Raw genomic sequence first — 19,599 nt, 5'->3', positions numbered from 1 at the left:
TGGGCACAGCCTTAGAATTAGAGGGGGTAAATTCAGAACAGAAATGCGGAGACATTTCTTCAGTCAGAGAATGGTGGGCCTGTGGAATTCATTGCTGCAGAGTGCAGTGGAGGCCGGGACGCTAAATGTCTTCAAGGCAGAGATTGATAAATTCTTGATGTCACAGGGAATTAAGGGCTACGGGAAGAATGTGGGTAAGTGGAGTTGAAATGCCCATCAGCCATGATTGAATGGCGGAGTGGACTCGATGGGGCAAATGGCCTTACTTCCGCTCCTATGTCTTATGTCTTATATACATGGGAGCACCAACACCTGCAAGTTCCTCCCGAAGACACTTAGAAATATATCCCTGTTGCTGAGTCAAAATTCTGGAATTCTCTCCCTAATGACATTGTGGGTCAACCCACAGCAGATGGATGACAGCAGTTCAAGACAGCAGCTCACCACCACCTTCAAGGGCAAATAGGGACTGGCAATAAAAGCTGGTCCAGCCAGTGACGTCCGCATCGCACAAATGAATAAAGAAAGTTAATGTGGGAAACCGGAGGGGTGAAAATCGTGGATATTTTTAGTCATTGATTGTTTGAGAATCTGTCTCTTTGTTTAGGAAGGTGTCAACACACTGCCCTCAATTCCCCACCCCTTCTCACTTCACCTGACAAAGGGGCTACACTTCAAAAGCTTGTCATTTCAAATAAACCTGTTGGACTTTAACCTGGTGTCTTGTGATTTGACCTTTAGATCAGTACATAAATATGAAATGTTGAAAGATATGGGCCAAGCACAGGCAGGTGGGACTAGTTTAAATTGGGATTATGATTGCTATGGATTGGTTGGACCAAAGGATCTGTTTCTCTGCTGTATTACCCTATGACTCTAAAAACAGCCAAATGTTTAGTTCTCTTTCAGTTGTCAAACTAGGAATTTAGAACTCCCTGCTGGGTTAATTGTTTGTAGATGATATAACATAACATAAATGACCACTTTAAATGTAGACAAATAGCTGTTTTAAAAATGGAGTGAAAAGTAGCTGGTCTTTCAATGACATAGAAAGACTATTTTTCACTTTTGAAGGACTGAGATTTACAGAATTTCACAATTAGTTTATCAAAAGCACTCACAACGGCTCTTAAAAATTTGTAACTCTCACATTTCCCTTTCTACAATCAACGTGTCACAGAGTTCACATTTCCCTTATGGGTCACATCCATCCCCTTTCTTCTACTGGTGAAAATTGCATCCATTCAAATGAAGTTGTATTTACAAATGTGAGTCTCACTCATCATTAAGATGAAATCCAGAGTCTCTACGACTCAGCAAACATCCAGATTTAGATTCCCGATGATCAATCTTCCAACTCTTTGATTATAATCTTCCTGTTGCCCTTGATGACTTCTGTAGGCTTCAATTAGATTCCACCTGTATGCTCATGAGACTCAACTGCATTCTCTCACTGCTGACTAAAACCCTGTCTGATTTTAAGTCTTATAATTTCAGCCAGAATTTTCTCCAATTCAGTAGGAGTTGGAAAAATGAAAGTGTTCTGTTCTCATCACTAACATTGCTTTCTTCCCCTTGACTCCATCATTAGTCCTGTCTCTTGCATCAGTTGGAATCCATTAGAGATTGCACAATGTTGTGAAGAAAAATTCAAAATTGTTCCGTTTCTTCAGGCTTGTCTTCATCTCCATTGGGGTTTCACTCTGCTATCATCTTATTCATTCCAAATCCTACCTCTGTCTCACCATGAGGGAATAAAAAAAAATGGAATAAACATTTCTTCACCAGGTTGGAGAGTGTGAATCCATTTTGTCCAACACTAACAGCTTGCTGAAGAGTAGCTGAAAGAAAGGAGAGCTGTAGTATAATTGTAAATGAATGTCAATTGTGATTTTTAAAAAAAAAATTACTTCTCAATATAGACATAAGGGAAAAATGGAAAACAGCAAGAAAGCCTAATCAGTATTATGTACATCAAAATTATGAATAAACAGGTTCCAGTATTGTGTAATGAAGAGTTACTGTTAGATGAATCACAGATAGAGATGTACCAAACTCAATAGATCTGGTCCAGCCATATAGACCAGCCTCAAGAATGAAGAACAGAAATCCAATGCTGAGAATCCATGGTAGGTGGAATCCCATGATGGGATAATGATGCAGGCTTGGAATCCAATGAAACAGAATATTTCATGAGTACAGTAGTATCAGCACTAATGCAAAAGATGCTTGGAGTATCCCGAGGAGTTGAAAATAGTTGCATCATGGGGCAATTTAAAAATCACTTACCAATCAAATTAACTTATTTGGTGACTGTTTTGAACTAACATGCCCTGACAACCAAGGAGAGAAATAAACATCGGATACTACCTTAGATATGGACCAACAATTTTCAATCAGGTCAAGAATAATTAAACAGACATATCCAAAACGTCAGTCACAGAAATGACTATTATGAATGAACTGTGAGGTTTACATTTGCATATACCATACATTTTCATGCATGAATTATCTGTGTCTTCATTTGCCTCATGAGTTTTCATTTAGTTAATTTCTTTTGAACTTCCAATTATAATTAATCATCCCAACCTATTATTCCAACAGTGTAAATTAGATGCAATTGGAACAAGGAAAGGAAGGAATGGAATTTTAAAAACAAATAAAATTCAGATGTACGGCTTAAAGTTTTATTTTCAAAATTAGGGCAGCTGACAAGTTGTTTTAGTCCCAGAGTTGAAGGTAAAAAGGGACTTTGATCACAAAGAGAAAATTTTTGCAACTTTTTAAAAATAGACATGTAGAAATTTTTAGCATTTTAAAAAAAGGAGCATTGTACCAGTGCTGTTGTTAACTTACATCCTGTCCATGCTTTTTTAAATCTTCTTATCCAATCTAGTAAGATAGAATTTGAAATTACTTTCAAACACATAAGTGAAAATATTCTTTGCTCAGTCCAGTATTATTGAGTTTATTACAAATTCAGAAATAAGCATAATGTTGGGGAACTTCAGCATACTTATTAGCATCTGTGGAGAGAGAAACAGTTCATGTTTAGAGTTGAAATGCTAATTGTTCCTCTCCACAGATGCTGTCAGATCTGTTGAGTTTTTGCAGCACTTTTAGATTGCCAGCATCTTTAAAGTATTTTGCTTTTACTTATTGCTAATCCAGAGAATGTTCTTAAAAAAAATACTAGGAATTTTGGAACCTCATTTAGATCAACGATTGACAATTTTGATCCAATAAACAACTGTACCAAAATATTACAAGTAATAAAAAAATTAAGTTAAAAAAAACAGCAAAATCTGGAAAGACAGATATTCAGATAGAAAATACAGCCTATACCTGAGTTTTGTAAAAGTGACGATAAAGCAGCCAGAGATACACAAGCAGATGTCCAAAATTGCAGACGTTTTCATCAGTAATTCCCTTTTTTGTCCAGACATATCCCTACTTCTGAGCCAAGAGGCTCTTACCTACTCCAGAGGTATGTAATGACTCTTTTACAAATAAACTGCATCGCTGAAAATCAGAAACAAAAAAATTCTGGAAAAACTCAGGTCTGGCAGCATCTGCCGAGAGAAAGCAGAGTCAATATTTTGGGTCCAGTGATCCTTGTTCGGAACTGACAATAGGCAAGTCTTGCCCCCTGAGAATTGCCAAAAGAAGTCTTTGACTCGGACTATTTGGAACATACTAACCCAAATAGTTATGCAGGTAATGTATACCGTATAGTCTTGATTCACTGAATGCATAAGTAAATCCCTGACTATATCACCCCTTCCACACTCCTGGCACACTTACCATGTCCCCACATACCTCACCCTGCAAAAATTCACAAGGTCACTTCACACCAGCTGGCACCATGAAGAGATTGTGGCCCTTCTTCCTTCCCACCTGAATCCACAATGAAATTCTCTGATGAAAGGTTCACTGTGCTGTTTTAAAGCAGCTGGGATTGGAGGAGATGGCTGGACATACAAGCAATTGTATCAGGTGCAGATAAGCTATCCAGCACTGATCAGGCTTTGTACCAAATCCAGCCTGAAGCGACTATGTTAATGTTGTAATCCTCTCAATCATGTAATGTACAATGAAACTTCAGTAGCAGAGAGATGAACAACCAATTGATCAGTTGCTCAGATACTTTATTTACTCGTTAAATATTTTGCGTTAAATACGTTAAATAATTATTGCACTGCTTCCATTCCAGCTCCATTGAATTTGGTCAAAATCAAATTTAGAGCCACACTCCTATCCAATACCTACTGTGATTACAACATAAATTAGAAAATTAAAGTAGTCTTGTTTAAATGCTTTCTTGCTCAAGTACTCCTGCTTTTGAGTCAAGCAGTGTACTTATATGTCTCCTAATCTCTGCTAGAAAAAGCAGTGTTAAGAGAAGCCTTGATAAAATGGGAAAATTTTAAAATCAATTGTGTTCCATTTTACCATATTTTGGTTCGAATTCAAGGATCTGAATAACCACGCTTGGTATCCCAGAGTAATTTTTAAACAATTGTTTTGAATTTTGTATTTTAAATTTGACTGACTCCTCATTAAGTGGCAATATCTTGCTGTCTGTCTCGCAATTTAAAGAAGAGTGCTATTTTGCTTGAGATTACACAATGCTAGCAGCTTGAATTCCCATTTATCACCAAATTTGGACTTGGACCTTACAATAGCCCACTTTGTTTTTAATGCCTCTGATATTTATACTGGTCAGGTTGTTGGCAGGCAAAGTAAACACATTGAAGCCATTAGTATTAACTTGACTTGAGAACAGAAATATCAACTTTCTCTATTTAGTTCACTTGATAGAGCCAACCTTGCAGAAGTGGTCTCCAGAATGTGAAGCTTCCAAATCATGGAATCCCTACAGTATGGAAACAGGCTCTGTGGCCCAACAAGTCCATACCAACCCTCCAAAGAGTAACTCCCCAGGCCTATTATCCTATTTTACCCTGACAAGTGCACCTTATCTAAACATCCCTGAACACCATGGGCAATTTAGCATGGCCAATCCACCAAACCTGCACATCCCTGGAGACTACATTAATTTAGCATGGCCAATTAACCTAACTGCACACCTTTGTGATTGTGGGAGGAAACTGGAGCACCTGAAAGAAACCCATGCAGACACTGGGAGAATATGCAAACTCCGCACACACAGTTGCCCGATGCTGGAATTGAACCCTGAGTCCTGGCGCCGTGAAGCAGCAGTACTAACCACTGAGCTGCCATGCCGTCCCCGATGGAGGGATAGTGCGTGAGCCATGAGGTTGATAGATACGAGAAAGTTTCAGCAAGCTCTCTCTCCATAGATGCTGTCTGACTCAGTATGATCTCCAGCATTTGTTGGTTTCAGCTTTACATCTAACTTTGTATTCTGTTTTTTTTTGTGTAAGTAACTTGACTGTCCTGGTAAAGAAAATCTGTAGTGCTTACCAATGTGTTTCTGTGACTAACCACCACTGTAAGCAACTGCAAAAGTTAAATATATGATCTATCAAGCCAGATTTCATTCTGGGATCTGGGCTGTGCAGTATCACCATTAAATGGGGATCATAACACAGAATAGGTGCTTTCCAAACTGGTGACCATCCACTCAATGTAAATTACCTGAGAATAAAATTGGATTCGTGTGTGAAAAATTTCATTAAAGTATTCATATAATTGAAATTAATAGTTCTTAAAATGCGATTAAACATCTTTGTTATTCCATCTGGAATGGACGGTATTTAAATCCAAAACCGAGATTGGGAATATGTATTAAGGGACAGAAATCAATTCTTCTTTCCACATTACATTTCCATAGTCTTTTTGTTGCTTTTGTTTTCAGTATATCAGTATGTTCTTTCTTTCAGGCAGGTTCATAAGTCAGCCAGGTGCAGTAAAAACAAATTTAATTTCACCACAACAGTGATTAAGTTGATGTTCTGAGCACAATTACCACAATTTACAACACAAAAATGGAGACACATTAAGTTTAGTGGTGTTACGGACTCAAAAAAAGGAGACAGTTTTAATTATTGGCAAATGGTGAAATTTCACTCAGCAGTTCAGAAATTTTAAAAGTTAGCATGTGTTTTCAGAAAGTGCATATTGCTTAACGCCTAGTAGTTTGACTTTGTGCCAATAAGTGCAAGGTGAATCATAACCCTAATTAAAAGTCTAAGCACTAAGTTGTTCGGGGAAAAAAACATCATCAAGACTTGCAAATGACACATGATGGTCCAACAAAACTTGTATGCTTTGCAATGGAGTTGCAGCATGACCAGCATATTAATTTCTAAGTTTGACTTTTATTTTTTAAATCTTTCCTTCTGGGCTGAGGCACCATCTGCTTTGTTTCTGGGTCACATTGGGTCTTTTCATTTGATCTGTATGCTAATTTTGTAAATTGAGTGTCAGCTTCACACTGTAGCTGAATGTATAAACAATGACCACAATATAAATTGCTGGAAAAGCTCAAAACGTCTGGCAGCATCTGTGGAGAAAAATCTGAGGAGTTAATATTTCAGGTCGAGTACATAACAATGCACCTCTTTAAAGAAAAAAAATAAGCCAATTTGCAGTTTATTTATCAACGATATCAGCAACAGTATTTAATGTTATGAAACAAATGCTTATTAATTCAGAATTTCTGCCATTGAATATTGGCACAAATCTTCCCCTATCTCCCATTTAAACACCATTGTATGATTGCAGCTTTGGTATTTTTACTCAGATACTGCAATCAAATCAGTGATTCTATTGCCTCCTACTACTACAAATAGAACATGAAACTTTTATTCCGCAAACTTCACTCTTGGTGCAAACATTGTTATTTCTCATCTGAAATTGTCACTTCTGAAGTGGTCTGAAATGCAATGAGGTCATTAGGGATACCAACACACATGATATATACATTGAGGGGATGATCTTCGAGCATCAATAGCAAGGGAGAAATTATTGCCCCTGTGTTGTCTGGATTGTGTTTGGGACTTAATTATGCACATTGTTACCAGTATATATTCAAAAATTGAAACTTCTGCTTTCTTCTTTCAGATAATGCAATATAATGTTGAATATGTCTTTAGTTTCATACCACAGCACATAGAAGATTCAAAAATGCTAATATGTACAACATTAAAGCTTTGATGTTGCATCTGGGACATTTTAGGTGAATATTGTAAACCAAAAAGGTTGAATGTAAATCAAGAGTATCTGTAACATGGGAGAAGAAAATTGATACAATATTAAGGACAAGAAGAACAAACAGCTGAAATAATATTAAATGAGTTAGCTTCTCATAGTAATTATTCCCATTATTGTCAGAATTAGTGTTAATGAGCCAGCTTCCCAGAGTAATTATTCTCATTATTGTCAGAACTAGGCTGCAATTGGTACTATTGATGGTCAAATAAAAGGAGACAGCGGCAGAAAGAGTTACAAGTGGTTATACCCAGTTGAATTAATGTTCAGAACCAGTTGACAAAAGTCTGCTACTCAGTGACTTTTGAATCTCATATTAAATAAACAGAGATAATACATTTGAAAATACTTGACATTTGGAAAGATCTTGCATTTCTAAATCAAGGAAGAGAGCAGAAAACTTAAAGCCATCCAAACACCAAGTAATTAAATATTTTGAAATGATGAACATGTTACTTGCAATGTGCTCAGTTTCATTCACATCATTGAATGCAATTTGCTGTTTAATGTTACTGCATTCATGAAGTTGGAGATGATTATGCTCATTAAAAGTCTTCAAATTAACAAAGGAGAAAAGCTCCCATTAATGTCACTGCATTATAATGGATAACCAGCTGCATTTACTGTATTTTTTTCCATTGCAGGCTTTCTTTCACTATGGTCTGGATCGTGCATATCCTCCCACAGAAGCAAACAAAGTGGATAAAGCCATTTCAGGAATATAAATTACACAAACCTATTCAGAGAACATAGAACATTACAGCGCAGTACAGGCCCTTCGGCCCACAATGTTGCACCGACCTGTGGAACCAATCTGAAGCCCAAGTAACTAACACTATTCCATTTTCATCTACATGTTTATCCAATGATCATTGAAATGCCCTTAAATTTGGCGTGTCTATTACTGTTGAAGGCAGGGCATTCCATGCCCTTACTACTCTGAGTAAAGAAACTACCTCTGATATCTGTCCTATAACTATCACCCGTCAATTTAAAGCTATGTTCCCTTATGTTAGCCATCACCATCTGAGGAATAAAAGCTCTCACTATCCAACCTATCAAACCCTCTGATTATCTTGTATGTCTCAATTAAGTCACCTTACAACTTTCTTCTCTCTAACAAAAACAGCCTCAAGTCCCTCTGCCTTTCCACATAAGACCTTCATTCCATTCCAGGCAACATTCTTATAAATTTCCTCTGAACTCTTTACAAAGCTTCCACATCTTTCCTATAGTGTGGTGACCAGAACTGTATGCACTACACCAAGTGCGGCCACATCAGAGTTTTGTACAGCTGCAACATGACCTCATCACTCCAAAACGTAATCCCTTTACCAATAAAAGCTTACACACCGTATGCCTTCTTAACAATCCTATCAACCTGGGCGGCAACTTTCAGGGATCTATGTACAGGGACACCGAGATTTCTCTGCTCATCTAACTACCAAGAATCTTACCAAGTTAAAAATCACACAACACCAAGTCATAGTCCAACAGGTTTAGTTGGAAGCACTAGCTTTTGGACTGCTGCTCCTTCATCAGGTGGTCCCACAACCACCTGATGAAGGAGCAGCGCTCTGAAAGCTAGTGCTTCCCATTAAATCTGTTGGACTATAACCTGGTGTATGATTTTTAACTTTGTACACCCCAGTCCAAAACCGGCATCTCCATATCAAGAATCTTACCATTAGCCCAGTACTCTTTATTCTTGTCACTCCTTCCAAAATGAATCACCTCACACTTTTCTGATTTAAATTCCATTTGCCACTTCTCAGCCCAGCTCTGCAGCTTATCGATGTCCCTCTGTAACCTGCAACATCTTTCTGCACTATCCAAAACTCCACTGACCTTAATGTCATCTGCAAATTTACTAACCCATCCTTCTATGTCCTCATCCAGGTCATTTATAAAAATGACAAACAGCAGTGGCCCCAAAACAAATCCTTGCAGTACATCACTACTAACTGAACTCCAGAATGAACATTTCCCATCAACCACTACCCTCTGTCTTCTTTCAGCTCGCCGATTTCTGCTCCAAACTGTTAAATCACCCTCAACCCCATACCCCAGTAATTTGTGCAATAGCCTACCATGGGGAACCTTATCAAACGCCTTATTGAAATCCACGTACACCACCTCATCCAGCTGTTTGGTCACCTTCTCAAAGAACTCAATAAGGTTTCTGAGGCACGACCTACCCTTCAGAAAACTGTGTTGACTATCCCTAATTAACTTATTCCTTTCTAGCTGATTATAAATCCTATGTTTATAACATTTTCCAACACTTTACCCACAACTGAAGTAAGGGTCACTGGTCTATAATTACCAGGAGTGTCTCTACTTTCCTTCAAGAGGACAACATTTGCTATCCTCCAATCTTCTGGCATTATTCCTGTAGACAATGATGACATAAATATCAAAGCCAAAGGCTCTGCAATCTTCTCCCTGACTTCCCAGAGAATCCTATGATAAATCCCATCTGGCCCAGGGGATTCATCTATTTTCACACTTTACAGAATTGACAACACCTCCTCCTTGTGAACCTCAATCCTGTCTAGTCCAGTAACCTGTATCTCAGTATTCTCCTCAATAACATTGTCTTTTTCTAGTGTGAGTACTGATGAAAAATATTCATTTAGCGCTTCCGTGATCTCCTCGGACTCCACGCAAACCTCCCATTACAGTTCTTGATTTGCTCTAATCGTACTCTCATCATTCTTTTATTTCTATGGAAAGCTTTAGCATTTTCCTTGATCCTATCTGCTAACGACTTCTCATGTCCCCTCCTGGCTCTTCTTAGCTTTCTCTTTAGGTCCTTCCTGGCTAACTTGTAACTCTCAAGCGCCCTCTCCTCATGTCTCATCTTAACATAAGCTTCTTCTTCCTCTTGACAAGAGATTCAACTTTTGTAGTAAACTACAGCTCCCTTGCTTGACCACTTCCTCCCTGCCTTACAGGTACACAATTATCAAGAACATGCAGTAGCTGTTCCTTGAATAAGCTCCACATTTTAATTGTGCCCGTCCCCTGCAGTTTCCTTCCCCATCCTCTGCCTCCTAAATCTTGCCTAATCGTATCATAATTGCCTTTCCCTCAGCTATAACTCTTGCCCTGCGGTTCATAATTATCCTTTTCCACTGCTAAAGTAAACACAACTAAATTGTGGTCACTATCACCAAAGATCTCACCTACCTCCAACTCTAACACCTGACTGGGTTCATTATCCAGTATCAAATCCAACGAGGCCTCACCCCATGTTGGCCTGTCTACATTCTGTGCCAAGAAACCCTCCTGCCCACATTGGTCAAAAATGAACTGCTGTGCTCTTCCAGCACCACTAATCCAGAATCTGGTTTCCAGCATCTGCAGTCATTGTTTTTACCTCTGTAGTATTTCCAGTCAATATTTGGAAAGTTAAAAATACTGAGGAAAGTTTTCCTGAAATGTTCCTGTCAACTAATGCATAGTGATCCAATTGGCTTCTGTATCTCAGCAAACTAAATTGTCAGAAAAGGAAATACTTATTAACCATTAACCATTTTGCTGTTGACATTTGTTCAATTTTGCATTGAAGTTTCAAAAATAAAAATGTGCTGTTCCAAGCATTTTACCTCTTGCCAACATCACCTCACACAAGCATACAATGAACTTGGCAAATACTCTCCTAAGTGTTGCACCAGTCGTGTTGAAACCCAGGCTAGGCAAATGTGTCGAAAAGTGTGGAAAAGCAGGCAGGCAGCATCTGAGGAGCAGGAGAATCGATATTTCGGGCATAAGCCCCAGGCAAATGTATGCAGGACATTCACCAGCTTGAACAGACTTTCCTTATTGGACACAAGAAAAAATTACTCAGCTGGGTAATGCCACAATGGCAATGCCACCCTCCCAAAAGTCTGTGCAAGTGAGAAATAAAACAGCAGGAAACCAGTGCGGCAGCTACATCAGGATATTCACAGATATCACAGATGTCATGAATGCCCAAAAAATGGAGTTCAGTGTTTCCAATATGGGTAGTCTGGACCTATTCAACCACTTTACAGATGTAAATGTGCACATGACCCAAAGCAACAAAAAAAGTCTCAAGGAGAAAATACCCGATAAGGAGGATTTTTGGAAAAGCAGAAAACTTCAGAGTGTGCAAATAAATAACAGGGGAGGGAAAAAGAAACAGGTGAAGTCAAAGACAACATAGCCACTGCATGGTCACACTGGAAATGAAAGTCTTAAAATGTAAAACAGGTTAAATTAGGCACCAATGAAGCACTTTCATTTTTAGCCAACAAGCTACGATTTCGTAGATGGCCAGTCAAACATGAGACAAAAAAAATTTCATTCGCAAGGTAATTGTATTTTTGCACAGTCAGAAACATGGGAATAAAAACGAGGAACAAAAAAAAAGATGACTGATTAAATATACACTGTAGCTTTCGGTTCACAAAGGAAGACAATATCTAAAAATTTGAGTGGAACTCCAGGTCGAATGATAATTAAGAAGTAAAAGAAATGAATATAAATGGGAAATGGTGCTGGGGAGGCAAATGGAATTTGTGGGGCAGCGCGGTGACTCAGTGGTTAGCACTGCTGCCTTACAGCACCAGGGATCCAGATTTGATGCCACCCTCAGGCGACTGTGTGGAGTTTGCACATTCTCCCTTTGTCTGCACGGATTTCTGCTGGGTGCTCCGGTTTCCTCCCACAGTCCAAAGGTGTGCAGGTTACTTGGATTGGCCATGCTAAATTGCTCAATATCCAGGGACATGCAGGCTAGGTGGCTTGGCCATGGGATATGCAGGGTCCCAGGGATAGGGGAGAGGGTGGGCCTGGATGAGATGCTCTTCGGAGGGGTGGGGATGGACCAAATGGCCTACTTCCACACTGTTGGGATTTTATTCTATGATTCTAAATTCCTTAGAGCTTGGTTACCTTCAGCCTAGAGTACTTTACACAGTGGCCCTAGAAATAGTAGATGCGCTCATGGTATCTTCCAAAATATCGATAAACTTGGGAACAGTTCCTGTGGATTGGAGCTAATGTAACCCCATTGTTTTAAAAGGAGGAGAGAGAGAAAGCAATGTTTAGGCTGGTTACCTTGACATGAAAATTGAGTAAAATGCTACTGTCCATTCTAAGAGATGGAATAACAGATAACTTGGGAGATTGTGACAGAAATCAACATGGATTTATGAAGGGGAAAGTCAAGGCTTGAAAAATCTTCTGGAATTTACTTTTTAAGAATATAATGAGTGGATTGAACAAGAGGGAGCCAATAAATGTAATTTTCTAAAGGCTTTCAATAAATGTCCCACATTAAAAAAGTCATCAAAATTAAACTGATGGAGTAGGAATTCTTGCACTGAAATGGATTCAAAATTGATTGGCATGCAGGAAACAATAGGAATAAAAACAGGGATTTCACCCTCACTTCTCAGTGACAGGCAGCGACAAGTGGAGAACTGTAGTTATCAATACTTGGACCCCAGCTTATCACATTATATATTAGTGATATCAGGAGGAATCTCAATGTAATATCTCGAACTTTGCAGATGATACTAAGTTGGTCAGGAGGACATGTTGTGGGAAAGATGCAGAGAAACGTCAGTGCTATTTGGACAGGATAACCAGGCAATTGCATGACAGATGTAGTATGATGTAGATACATGTGAAGTGATCCACTTTTGTAGTAGAAAAAAAAGTCAGCTAGGTTTAATTGTCTGAATGTGGATAGATTGGGAAAGGAACAAGTGTAGTGAAACCTGGGTGCCCTTGTCCACCAGTCACTGAAAAACATGTAGGTGCAGCAGGCAGTAAAGGCAGAAAATGATATGTTTGCTTCATAGCAAGAAGATTTGATTACAGGAGCAGGGATGTTTTATACAAATGTACAAGGCATTGATAAAACCATGGAATATTGCGCGTATTTGGTTTCTTCATTGAAGGATGGATGTTCACTATTGAAGTTGTGCAAAAAAAGTAGTTTACCAGAATGGTAAATGGTAGGGCTTTAAGTATAGTGGAATAGAGAGATCTTGGAGTACAGGTTTACAGTTCTCTGAAAGTGGAGTCACAAGTAGGCAGGACAGTGAAGGCAGCTTTTGGAACACTGGCTTTCATCAGTCAGGGCACTGAGTATAGAAGTTGGAAAGTTATGTTGCAGTTATACAGAACATTGGAGGGGCCTCAATTGGAGTATTGTGTCTAGTTTTGGTCACTTTCTTATGGGAATGATGTTATTAAACTGGAAAGAGTGCGGAAGAAATTTACAAAGATGTTACCTGAACTCAATGGTTTGAGTTGTAGGTAGAGGTTGGACAAGTTAGGACTTTTTTCTTTAGAGCGTAGGAGACTGGGGGGGCGGGGGGGAGCTGTCAGTGGAAGTGGTTGGGGTGGGTACATTAACAACATTTGGACTTATACATGTATAGGAAAAGATTAGAAGGATATGGGCCAAGTGCAGGGAGATGGGGTTAGCGTTGATGGAAATTTTGGTCAACATGGACCAGTTTGGGCAAAAGGCCCTGTCTCTGTGCTATAGACTCTATGACCAGAATGATTCCCAAGATGGTGAGACTGATGTACGGGGATGGATTGAATCAATTAGGATTGTATTCACTGGAGTTTACAGGGTTGGTGGGGGCAGGGAAATCTCAAACCCATAAGGCTTATGCCCAAAGCATCAATTCTCCTGCTCCTCAGATGCTGCCTGACCTGCTATGCTTTTTCAGCACCACACTCTCGACACAGGATTAGACAGCAGGAAGGATGCTTGATTTTGAGGAGTCACAGTCTAAAAGGATAAAGGAGAAGACCTTCTTGGACAGAGAAGGAGAAATTCGTCATCCAAAGAGTGATGAACTTGTGAAATTCTCTGCCACAGAAAAAGTGTTGGAGGCCAAAACTTTAAATGCTTAAGAAGAAATTAGATATACCTCTTATGACTAAAAAAGGATCAAGAATATGGGGAGACAGCAGGAATAGAGTATTAACTTGGATGATTAGCCATTCTGTATTGAATGGTGGAGGAGGCTGAAAGGGGCAAATGGCTTACTCCTGCTCTTAGATTCGAATGTCCCTATTTTTCTAAAAAAAATTCCAAGGTGTCAATCTCGTCAATTTCAAGCTTTTTCTACTTCTACTTAGCCACAAGGTGAGAGAGAATCAAACTTTGTTACACAAAGAGCTGAACAAAACATGATCTGAGAATTAATGCATACATATAATTGGGTCTTCTGGACAGAAAGGGAAAAAGTGGACCCAGTATTGCAGGAAGGTAACAGGACAGAACTTTATTGCAAATTCACACAATTCTATTATGTGCCAGGAAAACTCAGGGAAAGGAAATTACATTCCTCCCGGGAGATATAGATATATTAGATTGACATCCTGAAGTAAACCACATGGACTGGAGAATGTTAGCTTACAGTTTAACCATACGCTACAGTGGGGTGTAATCAGTTATCCCAGAGCCAGCAAAAATGTTCTGCTTCCAAATGGAATGGTGGGCTTCAGGAATGAGAAGTCTTCAGGAAGTTAGATGCAAATAGCATTGTTTGGCAAATGACTGCAGGCTACAAGTACATAATTGCTGTTATTGTGTTTAATTTTGGGATTTTGTTTTAATTCCTACTATTTGAAATATTTCACAGGCTAATTATATTTGAATACGTTGTGTCCAAAATCCTGGAAGAGAAACAAAATGACTTACCACATGGATAGCATGTCATAAAAGGAGGGACATGATCACAGTATGTGAGCGCACATCATTATAGAATGCAAGCTTAACAGTGATTCTCTAATAGCTTAAACACTTCTGACTGAAAGTTACAGTTTCTATATTATGGTGAGCTATAAAAAGTGTTTATTGGAATATTCAATGTCATGCTATCCTCCACCAGCACCTCTTCTTGCGGGAGGAGATCACAATCATTGCTGCATCAGACAAAATACCCTGCTGGACAAATATTCACTTAATACTTTATTTGTAAGATGAAAATATAAAATATAAAATAAGTAAGGGCAAGAAGAGCACACACAAATGAGGCAGGACAATATCACACTAGAAGGGGAAAATGACATGGAACTGTTTAGACTGGACACATGGTAAAGAGGAAGTATAGATATCCTTGGATGCCAAGGAACTAAAACGCCAGGATTGAAGAAAAGATTTCATGTGGGCCATCTGTCATCAATATCAGTGTTAACAGTTGTAGAATTGAGGACTTCAAATCAAACTTCTTTTCGGATGAGAGAAATACTGATATTTGATCAAATCACGTTGCAAGATGATTTTGCTTTAGGGCTTTATTTTTTCTAGAAGGATCAGTATCTGGCTTTTCCAGACTGGAGGTCGATCTTCAACTGAGGCACTTAACTGAGCTAGAAAACAGTAACTGCTGTCTAGAGGTTGTTGCTGAATTTTATGTCTCTGCAGCTAGTAATAATCTGTGAAACCCCATCTCTTAAAAAGCTTTTGATGTCTTTCCCACAAGGTTATTCAACTTCCAAACAAAACAGCAGGATGCTAACAGCCCAGATTAAAATTCAACTAACAGTAACTGCTGAATATAACACCTGGAAATCACATGGTGAGAAAGCCTTTTTTTACAGAACATCCAGTTACGTAATCTCATTCCTTGTTGTCCTTAAATATAAAAATGCATATTTGCAACATCTCTCCTTATGTCACAACAGAAGTTCAAATAAATTTATCAAGAACTGAATAAAACAAACATTCATACAGCTTTTCTACATTAGACTTCAAATAAAAATAGCCAACCATGTTTTGTCAGTGAATACAAATTGGGGGAAAAATGTTTTACAAAGGTACAACATAACCAATGTTATGTGGTATGTGCTTGTGGTGCAGATCAAAATTGGCAGGTAAACCACAACAACGCGACGGTCGGAGGAGGAGCGTCTTATCTTCCGACTGGGAACCCTCCAACCGCAGGGGATGAACTTGGACTTCACCAGTTTCTTCATCCCCCCCTCCCCCCACCTTGTCTCAGCCGGATCCCTCCAGCCCGGCACCGCCTTCCTGACCTGCAGTCTTCTTCTTGACCTCTCCGCCTCCATCCTACTCCGACCTATCACCCTCACCTTGACCTCTTTCCACCTATCACATTTCCAACGCCCCTCCTCCAAGTCCCTCCTCCCTACCTTTTATCTTCTCCTGCTGAACACTCTCTGCTCATTCCTGAAGAAGGGCCTGTGCCCGAAACGTCGAATCTCCTGTTCCCTGGATGCTGCCTGACCTGCTGTGCTGTTCCAGCAATAAAGTTTCAACTTTGATCTCCAGCATCTGCAGACCTCACTTTCTCCAGGTATAATGTGGTGTGCATCACGGAGACTTGGCTGCAAGAGGATCAGGACTGGGAGCTAAATATCCAAGGATATACGTCCTATCAAAGAGGCAGGCAGTGGGCAGAGGGGGCGGGATTACCTTATGTGTAAGAAATTAAATTAAATCAATAGCAAAAAACTGAACTGGGGCCAGATGATGTAGAATTTGTGTGGGTAGAGTTGAGGAACTGCAAAGGTAAATAAAAATTGTAGTGGGCATTATGTACAGTTCTCCAAACAGCAGTCAGGATGTGGGACACAAGATACACCAGGAGATAGAAAAGGCAAGTTTAAGAAAGTTAAGTTTATGGTGCTCATGGGGGATCTCAATATGCAGATGGACTGGAAAAATCAGATTGCAAGGAAAGGAATTTGTGGAATGTGGAGCAGCTTGTGGGGGAGGCCATGTGGGAACAGGAAATACTGGATTTAGAGTTGTGCAATGAAGCAGACTTAATATGGAAACTTGAGATGAAGGAACTCTTTAGAGGCAGTGACCATACTATAACAGAATTCATTCTGCATTGAGGGGGAGAAGCTGGAATCAAATATAATGATATTACATTTGAATAAAGGCAAATACAGATGTTTGAGGGAGGAACTGACTGGGAGAGGACCATGCAGGAAACAGAGTGGAACAGCAATGGCAGGAGTGTCTGGGAATAATTTGATTGAAAAAATCCCTAGGAAAATAAAGCACGCTAAAGAGAGGATGAGGCAACCATGGCTGACCAGGGAAGTCAGGGATAGCATAAAAGCAAAAAAGAAAGCATATAATGTGGCGAAGGGCAGTGGGAAACCAGGAGGTTGGGAAGTTTACCAAGACCAGAGGACAACGAATAAAGAAATAAAAGGAGGGAGAAGATTAAATATGAGGATAAGCTAGCCAATAATATAAAAGGAAGATTGCAAGAGTTTCTTTAGATATATAAAGGGCAAAAGAGAGGCGAAAGTGAACATTGGGCCATTGGTAAATGACACTGGAGTATTAGTAAGGGGGAACAAAAGAAATGGTTGACGAACTGAACAAGTCCTTTGCATCAGTCTTCATGGTAGAAGACACGAGTAACATCCCAAAAATTCAAGAGAGTAAGGTAGGCAGAGGTGAGTATGGTGGACATCACCAAGGAGAAGGTGCTGTAAAAACTGAAAAAGTCTGAAGAATAAATTACCTGGACCAGGTGGACTGTACCCAGAGTTCTGCAGAAGATAGCTGAAGACATAGTGAAGGTGTTAGTAGTGATCTTTTGGGAATCACTAGAGTCATGGAAGGTCCCAGAGGACTGGAAAAATCGCTAATGTAACCTCCTTATTTAAGAAGGGTGTAAGGCAAAAGATGGGAAATTACAGGCTGATTAGCCCATAATTATTGGTAAGATTTTGGAGTCAATTGTTAAGGATGAGATTTCTGAATACTTGGAAGTGCATGGTAAAATACGGCAAAGTCAGCATGGCTTTATCAAGGGGAGGTCATACCTGACAAATCTGCTAGAATTCTTTGAAGACGTAATGAGCAGGTTAGACCCAGAAGAGCCAATGAATGTTAGCTACCTGGACTTCCAAAAGACCTTTGATAAGGTGCTGCACAGGAGGCTACTGAGTAAGATGGCATTAGAGGCAAAGTTCTAACATGGATAGAAGATCGGTTGTCTGACAGAAAGCAGAGTGGGGATAAAAGGGTCCTTCTCAGAATGGCAGTGGGTGACAATTGGTATTCCACAAGGGTCAGTGTTGCACCACAACGTTTCACTTTTATACATTAATAATCTAGCTGAAGGAGCTGAGGGCATTCTGGCTAAGTTTGCAGATGATACAAAGATAGGTGGAGGGACATGTATTATTGAGGAGGCAGGGAGGCTGCAGAAAAATTTAGACAGGATAGGAGAGTGGGCAAAGAAGTGGCAGATGGAGTACAATGTGGGAAAATGTGATGTCATGCACTTTTCCAGGAAGCATAGACAACTTTCTAAATGGGTAGAAAGCTCAGAAATCCGAAGTGCAAAGGGACTTGGGAGTCCTAGTCCAGGATTTTCTTAAGGTAAACTTACAGATGGAGTTGGCAGTTAGGAAGGCAAATACAATGTTGGCATTTATTTTGACAGAACTAGAATATAAAAGCAGGGGTGTACTCCAGAGGCTTTATAAGGATCTGGTGAGATCGCATTTAGAATATTGTGAGCAATGTTGGGCCCCATATCACAGCATGGAGAAGGTCCAGAGGAGGTTCACTAGAATGGTCCCAGGAATGAAAGGCTTAACATATGAGAAATATTTGAGGACTCTGGGTCTATACTTGTTGGAGTTTAGAAGGATGAGGGGATATCTAAGAGAAACTTACAGAACACTGAACAGCCTTGACAGAGCGGACGTTGGGAAGATGTTTCCATTGGTAGGAGAGACTAGGAACTAAGAGCACAGCTTTATAGTAAGGGGACAACCCTTTAGAATGGAGATGAGGAGAAACTTCTTCAGCCAGAGTGGTGAATCTGTGGAATTCATTGCCACACAAGGCTGTGGAGGCCAAGTCATTGAGTATGTTTAAGACTGAGATAGATAGGTACTTGATTATCAAGGGGATCATATGTTATGAGGACAAAGCAGGAGAATGAGATTGAGAAACCTATCAGCCAAGATTGAACAGCAATTGGGCAAATTGGCCTAATATCTGCTCCTCTGTCTTGTGGTCTTCTGAATGACAAGGGCAACAAATGCACGGGACCAACGCCTGTAAAACTTCTCCAGAGTACTCACCAGCCTGATTTGGAAAAGTCTCACTTCTTCAATGTCATTGGGCCCCAATGCTTGACTTCCCTCCCTAACAATATTGTGCGCATTCATACACTAAATGCACTGCAGTGGTTAGACAAGGCAGTTCATTGCTGTCTCCTTAAAGGCAATTATGCAAGCCCAGTTTGTGAAATACACATTCCCTGAATGAAAGAATAGAAAGTCTTATGTAAGGCAGTGACTTGAATAATCCACACAAACTAGAGATAATGCAATCTAAAAGGAATAACCTCATCAGTGGGGCCTAGAGTAATACCTCAAGTGCCCATACCAAAT

The 19,599-nt window shown here is 39.7% G+C and overlaps 1 long non-coding RNA gene across 1 annotated transcript; it reads right to left on the bottom strand.

Annotated features, from left to right (window-relative positions):
* Positions 1 to 1,159: 1,159 nt before the first annotated feature.
* On the bottom strand, positions 1,160 to 19,373 carry LOC122564655. The gene is made up of 3 exons (XR_006315955.1): positions 19,288 to 19,373; positions 2,857 to 2,892; positions 1,160 to 1,841 (listed from the first exon to the last, which is right to left on the bottom strand). It is a non-coding gene; the product is annotated as an uncharacterized LOC122564655 (long non-coding RNA).
* Between the last annotated feature and the right edge of the window lie 226 nt (positions 19,374 to 19,599).

This window comes from Chiloscyllium plagiosum, chromosome 30 (assembly GCF_004010195.1).
Source record: "Chiloscyllium plagiosum isolate BGI_BamShark_2017 chromosome 30, ASM401019v2, whole genome shotgun sequence".
NCBI lineage: Eukaryota > Metazoa > Chordata > Chondrichthyes > Orectolobiformes > Hemiscylliidae > Chiloscyllium > Chiloscyllium plagiosum.
The sequence above is the reverse complement of the archived record's forward strand: the minus strand, read 5'-3'. Positions and strand labels throughout refer to the sequence as shown.